Here is a 22657-nt window from a genome sequence, read left to right as displayed (position 1 = left end):
CTTACGCGGCTGTAAGGCTATGTGAACGCATAGGAAATGTAGTGCAGAATTTTCTGCACAAAATCCGCATTTCCTGGCAGAATCCACAGCTGCAGATTTGCCGTGGAATTGATGTGGATTTTCAGCGTTTTTTGCCACTGCGGATTTCTATCATGCAAGGGTGCAGAAACGCTGCAGATCCGCACAAAAGTGATATGCACTTCTTTTAAATCCGCAGCAATTCCGCACAACTTTTTTTTTACCCATTGATTTACATTGTACTGTAAATCACAGTGCGGATCTGCAGCGTTTCTGCGCCTAAAAATCTGCTGCGGATCCGTGTGCACATAGCCTAAAGGTACCTTCACACTGAACAACTTAACAACGATAACGATCCGTGATGTTGCAGCGTCCTGGATAGCGATATCGTTGTGTTTGACACGCAGCAGCGATCAGGATCCTGCTGTGACATCGCTGGTCGGAGCTAGAAGGCCAGCACCTTATTTCGTCGCTGGATCACCCGCTGACATCGTTGAATCGGCGTGTGTGACGCCGATCCAGGGATGTCTTCACTGGTAACCAGGGTAAACATCGGGTTACTAAGCGCAGGGCCGCGCTTAGTAACCCGATATTTACCCTGGTTACCATTGTAAATGTAAAAAAACCCAAACACTACATACTTACATTCCGGTGTCTGTCGCGTCCCTCGCCGTCAGCTTCCCGCACTGACTGTGAGCACCGGCCGTAAAGCACAGCGGTGACGTCACCGCTGTGCTCTGCTTTACGGCCGGCCCTCACAGTCAGTGCGGGAAGCTGACGGCGAGGGACACGACAGACACCGGAATGTAAGTATGTAGTGTTTGTTTGTTTTTTTACATTTACAATGGTAACCAGGGTAAATATCGGGTTACTAAGCGCGGCCCTGCGCTTAGTAACCCGATGTTTACCCTGGTTACCCGGGGACCTCGGCATCGTTGGTCGCTGGAGAGCTGTCTGTGTGACAGCTCTCCAGCGACCACACAGCGACGCTGCAGCGATTGGCATCGTTGTCTATATCGCTGCAGCGTCGCTTAATGTGACGGTACCTTTAGGCCTCCTCAGACTCCGTTGCCTTCGCTGTAACCCTACAGTTAAGCCCTTAGGGTGTCCTGATTCTGATCTATTTAGTTATATCAAATAATGAGTTAATCTTATCTCTTTCAGGGGGGATGCTCAGGAATGACTAATACTTTGGACCAGTGGCATGGATAGTATATCCACTATTAACCCCTTTACCCCCCAAGCCTGTTTTCACCTTCCTGACCAGGCCAAATTTTACAATTCTGACCAGTTTATGAGGTAATAACTCTGGATCGCTTCAACGTATCCCACTGATTCGGAGATAGTTTTTGTGACATATTGTACTTCATGATAGTGGTAAAATTTGGTCGATATGACTTGCGTTTATTTGTGGAAAAAAAAAAAAAAAAATAAAAAAAATCGGAAATTTTAAAAACTTAATTTGTATGCTCTTAAACCAGAGCGTTATGTCACACAACATAGTTAATAAATAACATTCCCCACATATCTACATTACCATCAGCACAATTTTAGAATTTTTTTGTTGTTGTTAGGAAGTTAGAAGGGCTAAAAGTTGACCAGCAATTTCTCATTTTTCCAACATAATTTACAAAATCATCTTTTTAGGGGCCACATTACATTTGAAGTGACTTTGAGGGGTCTATAGGACAGAAAATACCCAAAAGTTACACGCTCTGAAAGCTGTACCCCTCAAAGTGCTCAACACCACAGTCAATAAGTTTATTAACCCTTCAGGTGCTTCACAGGAACTAAAGTAACGTGGAAGGAAAAAATGAACATTAACTTTTTTCACAAATAATTTTCCCTTAGACCCCAATTTTTTATTTTTGTAAGTGTAACAGGAGAAAACAGACCCCAAAAACTGTTGTACCATTTCACATGAGCACACAGATACCCCATATGTGGTGGAAATCTGTTTGACTTTTTGAACGGAAAATTGGCTGGAGTTAAGAGCAGACGCCATGTTGCATTTTGGAGAGCCCCTTATGTGCCTAAACAGTGGAACCCACCTCCCCACAAATGACCCCATATTTGAAACTAGGAATGTATTTAGATGTGTGGTGAGCATCTTGAATCCCCAGGTGCTTCACAGAAATTTATACAAAAGGACATCCTTTTTGTCCTTGTATGTGATCGCCTGCATGTTGTTGCTATATTGGGAGACCTCTCTGATTTTTGCGGACAGTACCGAATGCTGCAGTAGCTCGTGCAGAGTGGGACTTGGATGATGGTATATAAGATCTCTGAGTAGAGGTGATAACCTTGATCCAGCAGTGGTTGCACCAAATCCAACACAATTTTCCCGCTCACTCCTAAGACAGCGAGGCAATCAGGGGGTTGAACATGGAGGTCGTTCCCTTAATACATTCTAAACCTGTGGGTGTACCCCGAGGTACTTTCAAACAACTTGCATAGTTTAATTCCGTACCTGGCTCTCTTACTGTGCAGATATTGCTGGAAATTGAGCCTCCTCTTGAAATGTATTAGGGAATCATCAACGCAGATGTCTCTTTGGAGACTGTACACCTCAGCAAACTTGTTGCTGAAGTGCTCAATGATTGGTCGAACTTTGAAAAATCGGTCATAGTTGGGGTCATCTCGGGTAGGACACCATGCATTATCATTGTAATGCAAAAATTTGTGGATGGCCTCAAGTCTTTTACTGGTCATAACCATGAGGAACAGTAAAGTGTTGTATAAAACGTCAAAACTCCAATATCGCCAAAGTTCTGGCTTCTAAAATAAACCCAGGTGAAGGACAAGTCACCAAAATGTCTATTTTTTCTGCGTCTACAGGGGTCTAGTTAGAAAATGAAGTAGTGGTGGGTCGGGCCAAAATTCGCTGTGTGTACAAATTTATCTCAGCCACCATGAGGTTTACAAAATTCTCACAAAAAGATTTTTAAAAAGTCTATTTCTGTGAGGCTGGTGGTGTAAAATTGGATTCCTGATTTCACCAAAAATTTAGGACTCTGTGGCTCAATCTTCAGTTGGTGATGTCCATACAGGGTCAGTAACGGTGAGCGCTGGTTCATTTTCTGTTTTGAGGCGTCTGCGTGGCAGTTCAATATCACTTGAGGAAGAGGAGGATGATGAAAAAAAATAAAGGAAGGTGGCATCCTCTCCCTATCTGTGTCTGAGGCAAAGAAAGCGTATGCCTCCTCTGCTGAATACCATGTTTAAGACGAGCGGCAGACATTTTGTCATGCATGCGGTGTTTGTGTGTGTATACCAAATTTTATTCAAGTGTGTTTAGTGAAAAAAAATTTTTTTTTTAATTTAGAACAAGAATTAAAAAAAATTTATAAAGAAAAAAAATTAAAATAAGAAAATTTGGTAAAATAAAAAACAAACTTACGGTACTTAACGTCCAATGATGGATATATCTGACATTGGACGCCTCCCTGTTTGGTGTGGGCTCCGGAGATGAGCCGACACCTTTTCCAGCACATGACAGCTGATCTGATATAATATGAATGTATTGTATCAGATCAAAACATATTATATTCAGTATGTAAAATAGATCTTCCCCCTTGTGCAGGAGATGGTATTGCCAGCATGACAAATCATGCCACATGATTTTCTTCTCCTCATTGCCAGCATGACCCTTCCTGCCAACGCCGTCTTCTGACCTCTGCGCCACTCCCTTCCCCTCTGCCGACTTCGGCTTTTGTTCGGCCTAGCCTCAGCATTTGGCTTCACCCCTTACTTCCTCTCCATCGCGTGAGCTTTCCTTGCGCCCGGTGCTTACATGCCATCCCCCTTCTCCTCCTTACTAGCGCATGAGACTGCATGCTTTTTCCTCCTATATGCCCGCCCCTTCCTCCTACAGCCACCACTTTCCAGTATCTGGCCAACCACATCATAAGAGCCTCTCCAGCCAGCCTTCACACCCTCATTATCGCAGACCTCTGAGATCAAGTTACAGTACATCAAATCCCTGGCAGGTAAGCTCTGCTCTGCAGACTGACACTCTCCTCAGCAAACTTCCTTTTTGTCAACTAACCACTAGTTAGTAAGTCTGATTATTTGCCGTCAGCTCTCATTCTAAGAGCTCTTTCACACGTCTATGTCTCCAGTACGTGTGGTGACACTTTTTAAGAGGAACCGGAGTCACTTACACACGTAGATCCATTCAAGTGAGTGAATGGGTCTGTGCACATGTCAGTGTGTTTCCATGGATGTGTGTCCATGGGCAAAATACGCTGACATGTCAGTTTTTGTTTTTAACCGCAGAATGGGCCGCAAATCGTCCCGCACACGGATGACACACAGATGTCATTCTTGTAACACATACCAGCGCCTGAGAAGCAGTGGTACAGTAAATGCATTCAAGAGCAAACAAAATGCATGTAAAGCATAGCAGAGGCTGGTGGGAGAGAACGCTCTCCTTTAGGCCGGTTTCATACGTCTTTTTTATCCCCACACGTGTGCGGCATCAGCACCACACTCACCAGCGCCTGTGAAGCAGGGGTACAGTAAGCGCTGCCCCCCCGGCACAGAGTGCCGTAGACCGCCCTCCTCATTCTCCCCTGCTCTGCTTGTGATCAATGCAAGCAGTGGAGAATGATGAGTTATATTCAACCGATAACAGAAACAGCAGCTGATGGGACTATTACTTCCATCAAGCCTATACCTGCTGCCACTACTAACAGCAAGAGCAGGAGCGGCTGATGCAAGTATTCATCAGCCGGCACCTGCAGTATAAATAAATAAAAATTCCAGCATGGCTTCCCCTGTATTTTTGATAACCAGCCAGGCAAAACTGCTGGTGGCTGCAACTCTCAGCTGTCACGGTTAGCAAGGCTGGTTATCAAGAACAAGAGGGGTCCCCACGCTGTTTTTTTTATTATTATTTCAATAAATAAACAAAAATGGCATGAGGTCCACCCACCCATTTCTTGACAACCAGCCTTACTAAAGCTGACAGCTGGGGTTAGTATTATCATGCTGTTAAGGGGGCCATGGATTTTGACCCCCATCAGCCTAAAAATAGCAGCCCAAAAAAGGGACATCACTAGATGCGCCAATTCTGGAACTTTGCCCGTCTCTTCCCACTTGCCCTGTAACCGTAGCAAGTGATGTTCATCTGTGTTGAGTTAACATCACCTTTGTATTGTCTGGTGACATCAAGCCCATGACTTAGTAATGGAGAGGTGTCTATAAGACACCTACCTATTATTAAACCTATAGTTATGTTGTAAATAAACACAGCGCAAGTATAAAGTCCTTTATTTGAAATAAAACAAAACACTTCCATTTTTCTTTAAAAATAACAAAACACAGTTATACTCACCGAACGCCCATTCCAACGAATCCATCGTCTCCTGTAATAAAACAAAAATAAAAACAAACAACAATATCCCTCACCTGTATGACGTTCTGTCCCATGCTGTAATCCATGTTTGGGGATTAATAGTTTTCAACCTGAACTGGGCTAAAATGGGGCCGTTCAGGCTGAAAACCACTGGTGAATGAGCTGCAGCATCTGTGACATCAACGAGGTTACCGCCGGTCAGTGAGGCTGTGTTCTCAGCTGTCAGGGTTAGCAAGGCTGGTTATCAAGAATAAGAGGAGTCCTCTCTTCTGTATCCTTTCCCTTCAGATCTTCAAATAATTTAACTGTCCCACCTACGGTAGACTCCAGTTTCAAGACTATCCACCAATACAGTTTTCTCCTGATGGATGGGGCTTTGCTTAAGGACCCTAATGACTCAGTGTAGTTAACCAAGTCGCGTTGAAGCAGCAGATTTTGCCTCATGCCCTGCCTTTGCCACCACGTGGGTGTCAAAGTCTGTATCTGCATTGGCTAAGCAAATCCATCAAGGCATCGTTGCTGAAGCCTCATCTGACGATTTAGCCAATTTAGTGGAACAGATCTTGCAAACAGGAAAAGTATGTATTGTCCACAGCCTCCTGTGCAACTGAAGCATCCAGTAGTAGAGAAGCCACCCGCAGAATCACATGGCTGAAGACGTGTCATGCAGACTTGTCTTTTAAGAAGTCTCTGACCAGTTTATCCTTTCAAGTTTTGCGTCTGTTTGAAGCCAACCTGGAGCAAATTATAATGGAGGTCACCGGGGTAAAAAGTTCCCTTCTTCAATAGGCCAAGCCCTGGCATTCTTTCCTTAAGCAGAGATTTCAGCCCTTTCATCCTTTTCGACGCTTCTCGCCAGAGGAAAATTATTCCCGCCAGGAGAGACCACAGGCATAACAAAAGGCCTCCTTTAAACCGACAATCTCTTGGTGTCCTCACAATGCGAAGGCCGTTCCCCCCGGAGCAGACCTAGCAGATTCTCTTCCGCATGACGTTTTTTTGCCGCCCAGGAAGTCTCCCGATGTAGGCAGTCGTGTCTCCTGTTCTTCATAGACGCTTGGCTCACCTCTGTCAAGAACGCCCATGTCAGAGAGGTGGTATTGTCAGGATACAAGATATTATTAATCTCACAGCCCAGAGATCATTTCTTGGAATTCCACCCCCTCCCTGGTTCCAGGTTTTTTCACAATCATTTCCTCTCTTCTCTGAACAGGCATCATCGTTCCTGCTCCACCTAAGGAGCAGGAACGTCTCCATTTTTCCGGGTCAGAGATTTCTATGATCCACGGTACGGCAGGACTATTTTCGGTTTGTCGCTCTGCCTTTAGGGCTAGCAACCGCACCCAGGGTTCTTTATTATTATTTATTAATTTATACAGCACCATTGATTCCATGGTGCTGTACATGAGGAGGGGTTACATACAAATTACAGATATCACTTATAGTAAACAAACTAACAATCACAGACTGATACAGAGGGGAGATGACCCTGCCCATGCAGGCTTACATTCGAAAAAAAAACAGTACGTTGGGGGGGAGGGGTTGCAGCAGCTCCGGTGTTGACTAGGCGGTAGCTCCGGTAGTGGGGAGGAGGAAGCGGGGTCATTGCAGGCTGTAAGCTTTCTTGAAGAGGTAGGTTTTCAGGTTCCGTCTGAAGGATCCGAATGTATTTGATAGTCAGATGTATTGGGGCAAAGAATTCCAGAGGATGGGGGATATTCGGGAGAAGTCTTGGAGGCGATTGGTTGAGGAGCGAATAAGTGTGGAGGAGAGAAGGAGATCTTGGGAGGACCAGAGATTACGTGAGGGAAGATATCGGGAGATTATTTCAGAGATATATGGAGGATACAGGTTATAGATGGCCTCGTAGGTTAGTAATAGTAATTTGAACTGGATACGCTGAGGGGATGGGAGCCAGTGAAGAGATTTGCAGCGGGGAGAACCGGAGGAGTAGCGAGGAGAGAGATTAATTAGTCGGGCAGCAAAATTAAGGCTGGACTGGAGAGGTGCGAGAGTGTTAGCAGGGAGGCCACAGAAAAGGATATTGCAGTAGTTGAGACAGGAGAAGATGAGGGCATGCACAAGCATTTTAGTAGATTGAGGGTTGAGGAAAGGATGGATTATGGAAATATTTTTGAGCTTGAGGTGACAGGAGGGGGAAAGCGTGATGTAATTAATTGTGATAGATAGGTCAGGTAATGAAGATCTGTGAGATGGAGGAAAGAGGAGTTCAGATTTGTCCACATTGAGTTTGAGGAAGCGAGAGGAGAAGGAGGATATGGCTGATAGACACTCTGGGATTCTGGACAGCAGAGAGGGGACGTCTATGCCAGAGAGGTAGATCTGAGTGTCATCAGCATAATGGTGGAACTAGAAACCATGGTACTTTATGAGTTGCCACAGGCCAAGTGTATAGATTGAGAAAAGTAGGGGTCCTAGAACAGAGCCTTGGGGGACTAACAGAGAGAGGGTGGGATGAGGAGGTAGTGGTGGAGTGGGAGACGCTGAATGTGCGGTTGGAAAGGTATGAGGAGAGTCAGGATAGGGCAAGGTCTTTGATGCCAAAGGAGGAAAGGATCTGTAGTAGGAGGCAGTGATCAACCTTGTCGAAAGCAGAGGACAGGTCTAGAAGGAGGAGTATAGAGTATTGTCCGTTAGCTTTGGTTGTAAGTAGGTCGTTAGTAATTTTGGTCAGGGCTGTCGAAGTGGAGTGATGTGGTGGAAACCAGATTGTAGATTGTCAAAGGGCAAGTTGGATGAGAGGTGGGTGGAAAGTTCAGCGTGGACATGCTGCTCCAGGAATTTGGAAGTGAATGGGAGCAGCGATATTGGGCGATAGCTGGACATAGCGGTTGGGTCGAGGGTTGGCTTTTTAAGGATAGGCGTGATTGTGGCATCTTTGAAAGCAGAAGAGAAGGTACCAGAAGTTAGTGATAGGTTGAGGAGGTGGGTTAGGGATGGGATAAGAGTGGTGGTGAGGAGGAGGTGTGATCTGATGGGGTCGAGTGCACAGATGGTGAGGTGTGATTTGGAGAGGAGACAATTAAGCTCCCCTTCAGTCATGTTGGAGAGGGAGGTTATGGGGTTTGGGCATTGGTCTAGTATGCAAAGGGGTTGTGGTGATTGAACAATTAAGACTTGCCTTGGTCGATCTTATTTTTGAAGTGTGTGACAAAGTCCTCAGCAGAGATGAGGGAGGTTGGAGGGCGCAGTGGTGGGCGGAGGAGGGAGTTAGGCTACGTTCACATTAGCATTGCGCGCCGGTGCGTCGGCGACGCAACGGCGACGCAACGCGCGACGCACCAAAAACGCACGCAAAAACGCTGCGTTTTGCGACGCGTGCGTCGTTTTTTGACGAAAATCGGACGCACGAAAAATGCAACTTGTTGCATTTTCTTGCGTCCAACGCTAGCGTCGAAAACGACGCACGTGTCGGAAAACGCAACAAAAAAAACGCACGCGTCCCCCATGTTAAACATAGGGGCGCATCGCCGCTGCGCCGCCGACGCAACAGCGACGCACATTAGCGGAACGCTAATGTGAACGTAGCCTTAAAAGTTTTGAGTTGTTTGGGGTTGTAGGATAGGGAAGATACGAGGGTTGTGAGGTAGGCCTGTTTAGCAGAGGCGAGGACAGATTTGAAAGAGTGTTGCCTGTTTGAATGCAGTGAAATCGTCCTGCGAATTTGTTTTCTTCCAGCGCTGCTCTGCAACCCTGGACACTTTCCGGAGCTTTTTAGTTGTATTAGTGTGCCAGGGTTGTCTGTTGATACGTCGCACTCTGCCATGAACGAGAGGGGCGACCGTGTCAATAGCTGATGCGAGAGTGGCATTGTAGAAAGCAGTAACACTGTCTGTCGTGGAATGAGGATACGGATGCCAGTGGAAAAATAGAGTCGGAGAGAGTGTGTGTCAAGGTGTGCGAGGTTTCTGCGGGGGTGAGCATGTTGCTGGACATGGGTGACAGGTGAGAAGGACAGGGATGAGAAAAATATAGTTACTTACCGATAACGGTATTTCTCTGAGCCCATGTCGGCACTACGGAGAGAGGAGATCCGCCCACCAAGGACAGGAAACCTACAGATAAAAAAGGCGGTACCTCTCTCCCGCATCAGTTGTTTACAGAGCATGATGGGAGCTTAAGTTAAAAACAGAATCTAATTTCAACATTACCTGAATACTTAACCAAGATACCTCGTGGCTATTTACTTAGGTATTAGCATAGGGGCATTTTACTAGTGTGCACACCCATACGTGAAGGGAGGGAATGTACGGGTGCCATCATGGGCTCAGAGAAATACAGTTATCGGTAAGTAACTACAATTTTCTCTGTCCTCCATGATGGCACCACAGAGAGAATTGCAGAGACTGTACATTTAGGGAGGGACCACAGCTTCCAGAACCCTTTTCCAGAAGGTGAGATCTGAGGAAGAGATAAGGTCCAATCTATAGTGTTTATAGAATGTTGAGGGTGAAGACCAGGTAGCAGCTCTACATATCTGATCAATTGAAGCAACGGCCCTTTCCGCCCAGGAGGTCGCTACCGCTCTGGGTTGAGTGTGCTTTGATTTCTCCAGGGACTGGCACCCCACTTGAGTACAAAAGGCTGATGGCATCTCTGATACATCTTGCTAGGGTGCTTTTTGAGGCTTCCCCCCCTCCCCCTTTCGGGGACCCTGGAAACGGACAAAAAGAGATCCATCCTCCCTACACTCTCTAGTGCATGGGTGGGCAATTAATTTTGCCATGGGGCCGCATGAGAAATATGGATGGTTTTAGAGGGCCGGACTAATATAATTAACTCATTTTGAGAGAATCGGAGCACACTATGATCATGTTGTGATTTGCATAATTGACCCAATTTTCTTGGATGAGAAAACATACGTGACAGAGCCTCAGCGGAGCACTGATTGGTGGAGGAGAGCCCTTTGACACGACGCAGAGTTCTGATACCAGATCTGATGGGATGACCATAGGTGAAGGATGAGTGAAACCAATGGATAATGTCTCAATGACAGCCTTACTGTGGGAGACTGGCCGAGGTCAGATTGGATCCAGGGAATATAAATCAGAAGGACAGATTTACGTCCAGTCATAAGAGGGCGACGGAGAATAAACATCTGTGAGATGTCAGCAGGAACAAGGACACTGCTACACACCATTTACCTGCGCACCAAACATGTACTTTTCCTGCAAAGCAATGAATCACATCTGACCCCCAAATACTCGTGTAACCATTACTCAGCATTTCAGTGGTCTTCAATCATGTCTAGTGCACTACTACTCCCAGCACGCCCCACACGTGCTGAGAGGAGTAGTTGTCACCACAGGACACTGCATTCTATTATTCCAAAAAGAATGGACTCCCCGGCATGAACCTACGAGGGGTGAGAAGCGTGCCCCAGCATTGAAGGGGACCACAAAGGACAAGATAGCAGCGCGGCGGGAGCAGGGGGCATACAAGGAGCTCTGCACGTCCTGCTGCCACCATTGCAGGTGCCGACATCTGCGGCAGCGGGACCTGCACGGAATGTGGCCGCATGTGACATTGGCGCCTGGGGGAGGGGAGCCCGCATATAAGTCCTCTATGACCACATAGTGATGGCACCCGTACACCCCCCGCCCCACGTGTGAGCAGGAGCCTTACCGGAGCAGCTGCAGTGCAGCCTGGACTACACAGACAGGACGCGGGCTGCTTCCCTTCACCCATGCGATCCGCTGCTGCCACTGCCAGTACTACGGCTCCGGCTGCTGTGTCCTCCCCCGGAAGTGGAAGCTGAGCTCATCCCCGCACTCATCCTCACACGCTGCATCCTGGCGGGCACCGTGCATGCCGCGCAGTGTCAGCGTGCCGCATCCTCACACCCGCTAGCTGTGTGGTCACATGTGCTGCCTGCAGCCGTCTGCACACAGTGTCCGAGCACAGACATGCTCAGCTGTATAGCCTGTCATGGGAGCATGTGGTAGTTAGCTTTCACTCCAGCCACCAGAGGTCCGCCTCAGAAGCAGCTGGCCGAGCGGTGCCGGGGGCGGCTGTCAGAAGTGACAGCTAGCTGGCGGGCCGTTTAAAACCATCAGGCGGGCCGGATGCGGCCCGCGGGCCGCATCTTGCCCAGGTCTGCTCTAGTGGCTTCTATATAATGGATCAAACATCTCCTAACATCCAATGTGTATAAGGACTCTTCCTCCTTGTTTTTGGGATTAGGACAAAAGGAGGGAAGGGATATCTCCTGTGCTCTATGGAACCAAGAAGCTACTTTTGGGAGGTAGGCCAGATCAGTTTTAAGAACGACTATCATCCAGGAATTGAGTGAAAGGGGGATTGACTGACAAGGCTTGTATGTCACTAACCCTACGCGCTGAGGTGAGGGCGACCAATAGTTATGTTTTAAGAGATAGGATTCTCAATGGGACATCTGCCAAGGGGTTCAAAGGGAGGTGTAGATAAGGCTGTGCGGACTAGATTTAGATCCCACTGAGGGGTGTTACGTGAGGGCAGAGGTCTTGACCTCCCTGCTGCTTTAATGAACCTGTTAATCCAACGATTCCCTGCCAAATCGCAATTAAATAGCACCCCTAAAGCTGCTATATGGACTTTTAGGGTATTTGTGGCCAGGCCCATCTCTAACCCCTTTTGCAGGAACTCAAGTATGGCATTTAGGGGAACCTCTTCACCTAGTATGACGCCTGAGGATGACAGGAATTTTTTCCATATTTTCCTGTATTGTCTAGTCGTAATTGGTTTTCTATTTTGTAGCAGGGTAGACACCAGTCCCGGTGAAAAACCTCTATTTTCTAACAGCTCCCTTTCAAATTCCAGGCTGTCAAGTGTAAACTTGCAACCTGCGGATGTTGTACTGGTCCCTGGAAGAGGAGATCTGGAAGATCCGGAAGTACCCAGGGGTCGGAGATGGACATCCTCCTCATCCAGGAAAACCATACCCTCTTTGGACAGAATGGAGCTATCAAGACTACATGGGCTCTGTCCTCCCGTATTTTCCTCAGAACTGCTGGTATTAGAGCGATTGGAGGAAAGGCATATGCCAGCTTGTGGTTCCAAGGAATCAGGAAAGCGTCTAATGCTACAGGGTTCCCCAATGGTGTTATAGAGCAAAAGGTGTCTACCTTTTTGTTTAGGTTGTTCGCAAAGAGGTCTATGTGTGGAACTCCCCACATTTCTGAAATTTGGTTGAATATGGCCTGGTTCAATTCCCATTCCCCTTGCTTCAGACGTGATCGACTCAGAAAGTCTGCTCTGTAATTGTCCGCGCCCTTTATGTAAAGGCCTGACAAGGACTGTAGGTTGTTCTCGGCTATCTGGAAGATTGATTTTGTTACTTCCATTAGAGACTGGGAACGGGTACCTCCTTGGTGATTTAGGTACGCTACCACTACTCTGTTGTCTGACATGATGGGAGTGAAGGAGATTTATGAACTCTAAGAGTGCGGACTTAACTGCAGTCAGTTCTTTCATGTTGTTTCACCAATCTAGGGAGAGTATTGTATTTGGAGACAAGCTGAACCGACCTTCTAAATTTCCTTCTAGAGAAACTTCTTCTGACAAAATTTGCCATTGAAGATCTCTCAAATGAAGCTGAGCCCATTGGACTGCAGGAATGCATGCAGTCATGGATCCCAGGAGGGACATTGCTTAAGGAAGGGATATGTAGGGGAGATCCCTCATTCTGGACACTAGTCCCACCATCCTTTGCCTTTTTTCTGAAGTTACAGAATCCAATGCGATGCCCAGATATTCTTGAACTTGGCACGGTACTAATCTGGACTTCGTCAAGTTCACCAGCCAGCCTAGGCTTTCTAAGGAGTGCAAGAACTTTTTTAATTGGCTTTCGCAATGCTGAGGAGAGTTGCTGACTTCAAGGAAATCGTCGAGATATGGTACAATCAGAGTGTCTTGCTCTCTCAGGTGGGCCATTACCTCTGTTACCAGTTTGGTGAAAACTCGAGGTGCTATGGCTAGTCTAAAGGGGAGGGCTGCAAATTGGAAATGTCTTATCACCCCCCCCCCCCCCCCGATATGGACTGCAATCCTGAGGAACTTCTGATGGTCTTTGTGGATAGGGACGTGGTAACATGCGTCCTTCAAGTCTAGGACTATCATGAAACAACGTGGAAACCGGTTTTTACGTACCGGTAATAGGATTTTACAGAGTCCACGACAGCACCCACAACGAGAGAGGGGATCCGCCCACCTTCCGGACAGGAACCTACAGGTTAAAAAGGGGCGGTCCCCCTCGCCCTCCAGTTTGTGTTCCAGAGTACAAGGGTTACCGCCAATGAATCAGTACATGACAATATCATATTAAACAATACTAAATACCACCACCTCTATAGAGTGAACTCTACGGCACACCTTCCAACAGAGTGCAGGAATAAGAACTAAATACGGGGGGGAATGTATGGGTGCTGTCGTGGACTCTGTAAAATCCTATTACCGGTACGTAAAAACCGGTTTTCCTATCGCCACGACAGCACCCACAACGAGAGACTTTCAAAGACTATTTAACTGGGAGGGACCACAGCACTAAGTACTGAACGGCCAAACTGTAAGCTGGAATTAGCAGATAGATCAAGGCGATAGTGCTTATAAAAGGTGGAAGGTGATGACCAAGTTGCCGCCTTACATATCATTTCAATGGGGACATCTGCCTTCTCCGCCCAGGATGATGCCATGGCCCGAGTGGAGTGCGCCCTGATGCCTTCTGGTGGTGTTACTCCCTTGGCAGAATAGGCAAGACATATCGCTTCTCTAATCCATCTAGCGATAGAGTTCTTCGTGACACCAGAACCCTTTTTCCGATTCTGGAAAGAAACAAACAGAGCCCTACTCTGTCTCCAGCTTTGTGTCCTATCCAGGTATTCTAATATCGCCCTCTTTACATCTAGAGTATGATATTTTTTCTCCTCTTCTGAACCTGGATCTTCATAGAAGGATGGTAAATAAATCTCCTGACTTCTATGAAATTTAGATGCTACTTTTGGTAAATATGCAGGATCAGGCTTTAAGACAATCTTATCCTGGAGAATTATTAGATAGGGAGGATCTACTGATAACGCATGTATATCACTGACCCTCCTGGCAGATGTTAATGCTAAGAGTAGAGCTGTTTTTAAGGTTAAATTTTTTATTGAAATAGAGTCTAATGGCTCGAACGGAGGTTCAGTCAACGCCTCAAGTACCAAATTTAAATCCCAAGGGGGTATTCTTACAATATGGATTGGGTTAGAACGCTGACATGCCTTAATAAATCTAGCAACCCATCTATTACCAGCTATATCACTGTTATATAGAGCTCCCAAGGCTGAAACATGAACTCTTAGAGTGTTGACCGCTAAGCCCAATTCCCAGCCTTTCTGAAGGAATTCTAAAATAGCTGAAATCGGATCCTTATCTCCTAATGGTTGCTGATGAAACAAAAGGAATTTTTTCCAAATTTTCGAGTAGATCTTTGTAGTGACCTCCTTCCTACTTTTCAATAAAGTAGCTATTAAAGCGTTAGAGAACCCCCTCTCCCTCAGAAGCTCCCTCTCAAATTCCAGGCCGTTAAGTGAAGAGTCTCCAAATTTGGATGATGAAATGGACCCTGAGAGAGGAGTTCCGGAACCACTGGCAACACCCAGTGATCGGTCACAGACATTGTCATGAGGAGAGAGAACCAAGGCCTCCTGGGCCAGAAGGGGGCGATTAAGATCACTCTGGCTCTTTCCTCCCGGATCTTCCTGAGAACTATCGGAATCAGACACATTGGGGGAAAGGCATATGCCAGCTGGAAGTCCCAACGGACACGAAGGGAATCCACTATAAATGGTTGGTCTGTTATATGTAAGGATGCGAACTTCCTGACCTTCCTGTTCCTCCTCGTAGCAAACAGATCTATTGTCGGCAACCCCCACAGATTGACTATCTGATCGAATATCTGTTGGTTTAGGGACCACTCTCCCTGACGAAGGGAATGGCGACTGAGGTAGTCCGCCTCTATATTGAGTTCCCCTCTTATATGTACTGCCGACAGGGATTGTAAGTGTTTCTCGGCCAGGGACAATATCTGTGCTGTAGTGGTCATCAGGGATCGAGACCTTGTCCCCCCCTGATGATTGATGTAGGCTACCACAGTCATATTGTCTGTTTGTATCTGTACATGCGTATTCCTCAGGGATGGTAGTAAGGAAAGAAGAGCCTGATAGACTGCAGTAAGCTCTCTTAGATTCGAGGAATTCTGGGACTCCTGACTCGACCATCGCCCTTGGGTTAGAATGTCTCCCATATGGGCTCCCCAACCGAACGGGCTGGCATCTGTTGTAACTGTATTGTTCGGAGTGATGGTCCAGAGAACTCCTTTTGACAAATGTGCTGGATTGAGCCACCATCTCAGATCGTGAAGAGTGGCGGGTGATAATTTGAACTTTCTGCTCAGAGCACCGTGAAGATCTTTTTCTGCTCGAAGAACTTCGTACTGAAGTATTCGGGTATGAGCCTGAGCCCATCTTACCGCCGATATACACGCAGTCAAAGATCCTAGTAGAGACATTGCGTCTCTTAAACTTAAGTTTGGAGCTTTTCTTACGGCCGTGATCCTTTGAACGATCTTCCGCTTCTTCTCTTCTGGTAGGAAGGATGACTGATCTTCTGAGTCTAGAAGAACTCCTAGGAACATTTGACGTCTTGTGGGTTTCAGTTTTGACTTTTCCCAGTTGATTATCCATCCGAGATCCTGTAGGGATGATATTATGGCATTTACCCTAGACGTACACTGGTCAATTGAATTTCCTACTATCAAAAAATCGTCTAGATAGGGCACCACAAGGGTTTCTCTTTCCCTAATATGGGCCATTACTTCAGAAACAACCTTAGTAAAAACTCTAGGTGCCATGGACAGGCCAAAGGGCATTGCCAAAAATTGAAAATGTTTAATCTGATGGTTTACCCATACTGCCATCCTGAGGAATTGCTGGTGATTTCTGTGAACTGGAAGATGGTAGTACGCATCTTTTAGATCCAAGACCGACATGTAGCACCTAGGAAACAAAAGCTTAGTTGTTGACTTAATGGATTCCATCTTAAAAGCGTGGTACTGAAGATATCTATTCAATTTACGTAAATTTATGATAGTCCTAAAGGACCCATCAGGTTTAGAGATTAAGAATAGCGGAGAATAAAAGCCTGTCTTCTCCTGATGTTTTGGTACTTCTTCAATAACTCGCTTTGTAAGCAATTGTTGAATCTCTAATTCTAAGGCCTGTTGTTGGGCCGGAGTGTCCAGTGATGTTATCACAAAATGATCTGGGGGAGTTCTCAAAAATTCTAATTTTAATCCGGACTCAACCACCCCCATTATCCAGGCACTAGAAGTAATCTTCTGTAGTTACGTCTACGTCTTGAGAAAGATGAAGGGTTCTTATAGTATCCACCTTTCTTCTTATGATCTGAGGTTTCCGAATCGCGATTATACCCCTGCTGGTCTGGCTGGAATCTCCTGAAGGGCATGCGTCTTCGGAAGGCGTTCCTAAAAGTGGGATTAAACGTTTTAGGAAATCCCTTCTTCCTATCTTCTGCCTTTGCAAGAATGTCATCCAGCACCGGGCCGAATAGGTACTCACCCCTACATGGAATGGAGCAAAGTTTGGCCTTAGCCTGGGCATCCCCCTTCCATGTCTTTAGCCATAGAGCCCGTCTGGCTGCATTCGAAAGACCTGCCGATCTTGCAGCCAATTTCAGAGAATCAATTGAGGCGTCTGCTAGATAAGCTGCTCCTTCTCTGACCTGAGACAGGGAATTCAGCAACTTATCCCTGGGTACCTTCGCTTTAAGCTGCTCCTCCAGCTGAGTCACCCAGACCATGATTGATCTGGCCGTACAGGTGCCTGCAATAGCCGGCTTAAAGGCTCCAGATGATGACTCCCATAGTTTTTTAAGGAGCATGTCAGCCTTTCTGTCTGAAGGATCCTTGAGGAGCCCTACATCTTCTAACGGAAGTGAGGCTGTTTTTGAAGTAGAGGCTACTGCCGCATCTATTTTAGGAACCTTCATCCACTGTGACAAAGTGTCATCTTCAAAGGGGTACCTTCTTTTTGCAGCTGAAGGTAAAAACCCTTTATCCAGCTTGTCCCATTCCCGTTTGACCAGATCTTTAACAGAATCCACCACTGGGAAAGCTTTCCGACTTCTCTGGCTCAGCCCTGCGAACATGATCTCCTGGGTTGTTTTTGGTTCTTTACTCTCTGCAACCCCCATAGTTGCACGGACTGCCTTAATTAAGGTTTCCATACCCTCCATGGAAAAGCAAGGTCTTCCCTCCTCATCTGAAGAGAATGCCGAAGAACTTTCCGAACACTCGCCTTCTTGTACTGAAGGGCTGGAATCGGACACCAACTCCACACTGCTTTTTTCATGCCGTCTGGTTTTAAGGGATGATTTTATTTCTTCCCTAATTACTTCCCTCAGATCCGATACCCGGAGAGGGGCCTCTTCTTCTAACATACGACATATGCATAATTGGCATAACTTTTTAACTTAGGTGTCAGGTAGAGGCTCTGTGCATACAGCACACTGCTTATGCTTGGATTTGGAGACCTTTTTCCCCTATAATAAAGCATAGTGTAGAAAACGGCTGTATCAGGCAATGGTTTACATATTACACTCACCACTGCTGAAAAAATGTAGAGTACCGGTTTTTGAGGGGGTGAGGCGCGACGTGACGCTGGTTTGCCAGGATCCTGCTGCCCACGTTCGCCGCTATGAGACCTGTGCTCTCCTGCCTGTCGGTGTTCAGCGTCTCCTGCTGAAGACATATTGCCGCACACACATCTCACCTGAGCGCTGCTCCTTTTCAAAAGTCCCGCGCTCCTCCTCCCGGTCTCCTCCGGAAGTCGATCGATCACTTCCGGGTCATAAGCGCCGACCTGCTCCCGCAGCGTCGCGCGCGTGTGGACGACCCAGGGTGGCGTGCCTTCCCCTGGGAACGCCACTTCGGCATTCAGCCGCTCCTTGCCAGACGAGGGGGGAAGCTGGACACAGGACTTCCCCCGACGCTGCTTCCGGGCCCCCGACTCTGCCGTTCTCACCCGGACACCGCACAGAGGCTTGGCGGACCCGGGTAGGTGAAACGACCTGTAGGCTCCCGCCGTCCGGACAGGAACCCAAACTGGAGGGCGAGGGGGACCGCCCCTTTTTAACCTGTAGGTTCCTGTCCGGAAGGTGGGCGGATCCCCTCCCTCGTTGTGGGTGCTGTCGTGGCGATAGGAAAACAACATTTTTATTGATGGTTTTATTGTTTCCATCTTGAACGGTTGCACATTTAGATACTTGTTTAGACTCTTCAAATTGATAATTGTCTGGTAGGATCCGTCTGTTTTTTCCTCAGAAAAAGGGGAGAGTAATATCCATCTCTTTCTTGGAGGGGACCACTATGAGAACCCCTTTGTCTGTTAGCCCTATTATCTCTTGTTCTAACGCCAGTTGTTCCTCCACTGACGATCTCAGAGATGTTGTCATAAAGGAGGGACGAGGAAATTTGTGAAATCTTAGTTTTACTCCTGCATTTATTCCCCCACCTGGGGCCAAAGTTTATTGGGTGGCCTTTTTGTTGTCAGTGGGGCTCTTATTGAATATAAACCCCTCGTTTTTCTTATCTTCCCATCTATCCTGATTTTTCCCAGGTTTCCTACGGATAAACCTCTTGCTCCAAGAGGGCGTCTTGTAGGAAGGATAAGCAAGGGTGGGGAATGACTTCTTTTTATCCGCCGCCTTATCCAAGATGTCATCTGAAGTGGGGCCGAATAAGAATTCTCCTTCGCAGGGGATGGTACATAATTTTGATTTTGTTTGAAGATCCCCTGGCCAACACTTAAGCCAAAGGGCCCTCCTGGCCGCGTTAGAAAAAAATCGTTGATCTAGCAGCTAGTCTAACTGAGTCAGCGGAAGCATCCGCTAGGAAAGTGGCTGCTGCCCGCATTACTGGCAAGGTGTTCAGAATAGTGTCCCGAGACGACCTGTTTTTAAGTTGAGTCTCTAGTTGGTCTAAGCAGACCATTAGGGAAAGGGATGTGCAGGTGGCGGCCACTGCCGGTTTTAGTCCCCCCCAGCTGCTTCCCATGAGCTTTTTAGGAACGGGTCTGTTTTTTTGTCCATGGGATCCTTAAGGATTCCCATGTCCTCAAACGGAAGGGCATATTTTTTAGATGCCTTGGCGATGGCAACGTCTAGTTTGGGAGGTTTTTCTCAAAAGGAGCAAGACTGGTCATCGAAAGGGTATTTTCTCTTTGGTGTAAGCAGGGCCTTTCTTATGGGCTTTTTCCACTCCTTTTTAATCAAGGCCAGAGTTTTTTCATTAAGCGGAAAGCCCCTCCTCTTTTTATGTTCGAGACCTCCGAACAATGTCCTGTACTGATTTTTTTGGGTGAGGGTCAGTTAGCCCCAAAGTGTTCTTAACTGCTTTAACGAGGCCATCAGTCTCTTCTAGAGGAAAACAGCTACGACCCCTGTTGTAAGATGAAGAGTTAAGAGGTATCCGAGTCCCCCTCTTCGCTATTCGTGTCGGTGGACTCAGGTGTTGGGGATCTGTGCCTGGTCTTTCTTCTTTGCTCCCCCCCCCTGTAGGGATCTAAAGGTGTCTTCCACCTGGTTTTTTATCAGGGTTTTGAGGTCTGCTGCGAAACCGGGAAGCATTTCGCTCACTGTCTACTGCACACATGAGCTGCAAAGTCTTTATTCCCCAAGTAAAGGGAAGATCCTCTTTACAGAGGGCGCATACTTTATGATTTATTTTCCCTGAGCTTTTCTTCCCCTAGAGAATAAAAGAGACAAATATAGGGCCTCAATAACCACTAGCTTTCACGAAGATCACTCACCACCTGGCGGACCCATTAGTACCTGTTGGGGACGGTCTGTATCTGCCGTTGGATTATCCCTTGTGCCGGACGCTGCGCTGGACTCTTTACTGTGTTACGATCCTGAGCGTCCTTTACCTGTAACCTCCTGGTGTCCTTTTTGTGGCCGTCGTTTCTGCTGCTGCGACGGTGATGGTGAAGATCTGGATAGGGGTGATCTCTGTGGGTCCAGGTCGCTCATAGTATCAGGTACCAGTAGGCTTCTGTAGGTCTCCCATCAAGGACAGGAAACCAAACTGATATAGGAGAGAGGTACCACCTTTCTATCTGTAGGTTTCCTGTCCTTGGTGGGCAGATCCCCTCTCTCCGTGGTGCAGTCATAAGTGACAGAGAACGTGAGTAGATTGTGGTCCGATAGAGGGAGAGGGGAGGTGGTGAAGTTTGATAGAGAACAGAGACGAGTGAAGACCAGGTCTAATGTATGTCTAATGTATGTCCGTCTGTGTGGGTGGCTGAGGAGCACCACTGATCAAGTCCAAAAGATGAAGTAAGGGACAGGAGTTGGAGGCTCTTCACTGAAGGGTATCAGTAGGGATGTTGAAGTCGCCCATGATGATAGTGGGGATGTCAGTGGAAAGAAAGTGAAGAAGCCAGGTAGAGAATTGGTCAATAAAGGCAGTGGCCGGGCCCGGAGGTCGGTATATGATGGCCACTTGGAGGGAGAGTAGAAGAGGACAGATTGGACTTCAAAATATAATGGCAGCGGTCATGGCCATTTTGCGGACCAGGGGTCTAGTGGTCATACCTTACCTAGACGATATCTTCGTCAAAACTGAGTCGTTCTCCCTAACCCAGGAAAGCAAACACCTTGTCTCGGCTCAGCTGGATTGTTAACATGTCCAAATCTTGTCTAGCTCCAACCCAGCGTCTTATTTACCCATGCTTTTCGACAACTCTCCAGGTGAGGGTTCCAAAGCTATGAGAGTTACATATATCAACCATCAGGGAGGAACTCAGTCCTCTGGCCATGACCAAAGTCACCAAGATTCTGGTCTGGGCAGAGACAAAGTTTCCTGCAGTGCATATTCCCGACGTGAACAATTGGACCATTGACTTTCTCAGTCATGAGGGTCTCGCAACAGGAAAATGGCAGCTGCATCAGGCCATTTTTCATCAAATTTGCCTACGATGGGGCACTCGAAGTGGATCTCATGGATTCCAGGATGAACAAAAATGCCCCACGGTTTATCTCCAGGTCCCGCGATCCTCTTGCAGCGGACATCGATGCTTTGGCAACACCCTGGTAACAGATCACCCTTCCGTATCTGTTCCCACGTCTTCCCCTTCTTCCCAGACTGATGAAGATAATCAAAGCAGAAGGGTGCCGGTCATCCTAATAGCACTGGATTGGCCCAGGTGAACCAGATATGCAAAGCTCGTCAATTTACTCGCAAAAGCCCCGTGGGGACTTTCAGACAGACCAAATCTGCTTTCTCAAGGACCCCTCTTCCACCTGAATTCTTGGTCGCTCGATTTGACGACGTGGCTGTTGAAGCTGCGGGTTTAAAGAGCTTCCGTTTTCTCAGAGCACGTGATACGGATGATCTGTGCTCGAAGGCCAGCATCGTCTCGAGTCTATCATCGGACATGGAAGGCCTTTTTCCTTTGGTGTGAGACTAAATCACACTGCACCTATGGTTTTCGCTTTTCTAGCCTTCCTTCAAGCAAAGCTTGATGCAGGTCTAGCTCTCAGTTCTCTGAAGGGCCAAGTCTGTGTTCTACATTCTTTCCTAAAAGAATTTAACTTCCGGTCCATAGGTCAGAACTTTTCTTCAGGGAGTAGCTCATGCAGCGCCTCCGTATTGACTGTCAGTAGATCCCTGGGACCTCAGACTGGTTTTGGAGGCTCTCAGGAGTTCCCCCTTTGAACCGCTCTGGGAAGTCTCCCTGCTTCTTCTATCTTGGACGGTGATTATTCTTGTGGCCATCACTTCCATCAGGCGGGTTTCTGAGCTGGCAGCTCTTTCCTGTCACTCACCCTTCCTTCCTTATCCTGCACCAGGATAAGGTAATTTTATGTCATATACCTTACCAAGGTAGTCTCCCCTACCACAAGGCCCAGCACAGCGTGACAGAATGACAACTGCCATGACCACATCCGAAGCTACAATGAGAAGTGCAGAATGGTCATACGGAGGTCAGATCGCATCAGAGTGCACAGAGGCGATCGGTATCATCGTCAGATTGCACCAATCAGAGCAGACCCAGGTGATGCTGCTGTAGCTAAGCTCAAGCCTATGAACAGAGCTGTTACATCACCAATTGTAGGCTGGACATCAGAGTTTCAGGCAATTGCCTGAAATACTGAAGACACTGTGATTTGGCTGTTCAGAATTGAATAGCCAGTCACAGTGATCATAGTTGCTGGAGGCGTCAA

At 47.2% G+C, this 22657-nt stretch overlaps 1 protein-coding gene across 1 annotated transcript in view; it reads right to left on the bottom strand.

Moving 5' to 3' along the window:
• PIP4K2B (phosphatidylinositol-5-phosphate 4-kinase type 2 beta) overlaps positions 1-22657 on the bottom strand; it is a 53758-nt gene that overhangs the window by 7452 nt on the left and 23649 nt on the right. The gene's annotated exons all lie outside the window — the stretch shown is intronic.

The sequence above is a fragment of the Ranitomeya imitator genome, chromosome 2 (genome assembly GCF_032444005.1).
Source record: "Ranitomeya imitator isolate aRanImi1 chromosome 2, aRanImi1.pri, whole genome shotgun sequence".
In the NCBI taxonomy this organism is placed as follows: domain Eukaryota; kingdom Metazoa; phylum Chordata; class Amphibia; order Anura; family Dendrobatidae; genus Ranitomeya; species Ranitomeya imitator.
The sequence above is the reverse complement of the archived record's forward strand: the minus strand, read 5'-3'. Positions and strand labels throughout refer to the sequence as shown.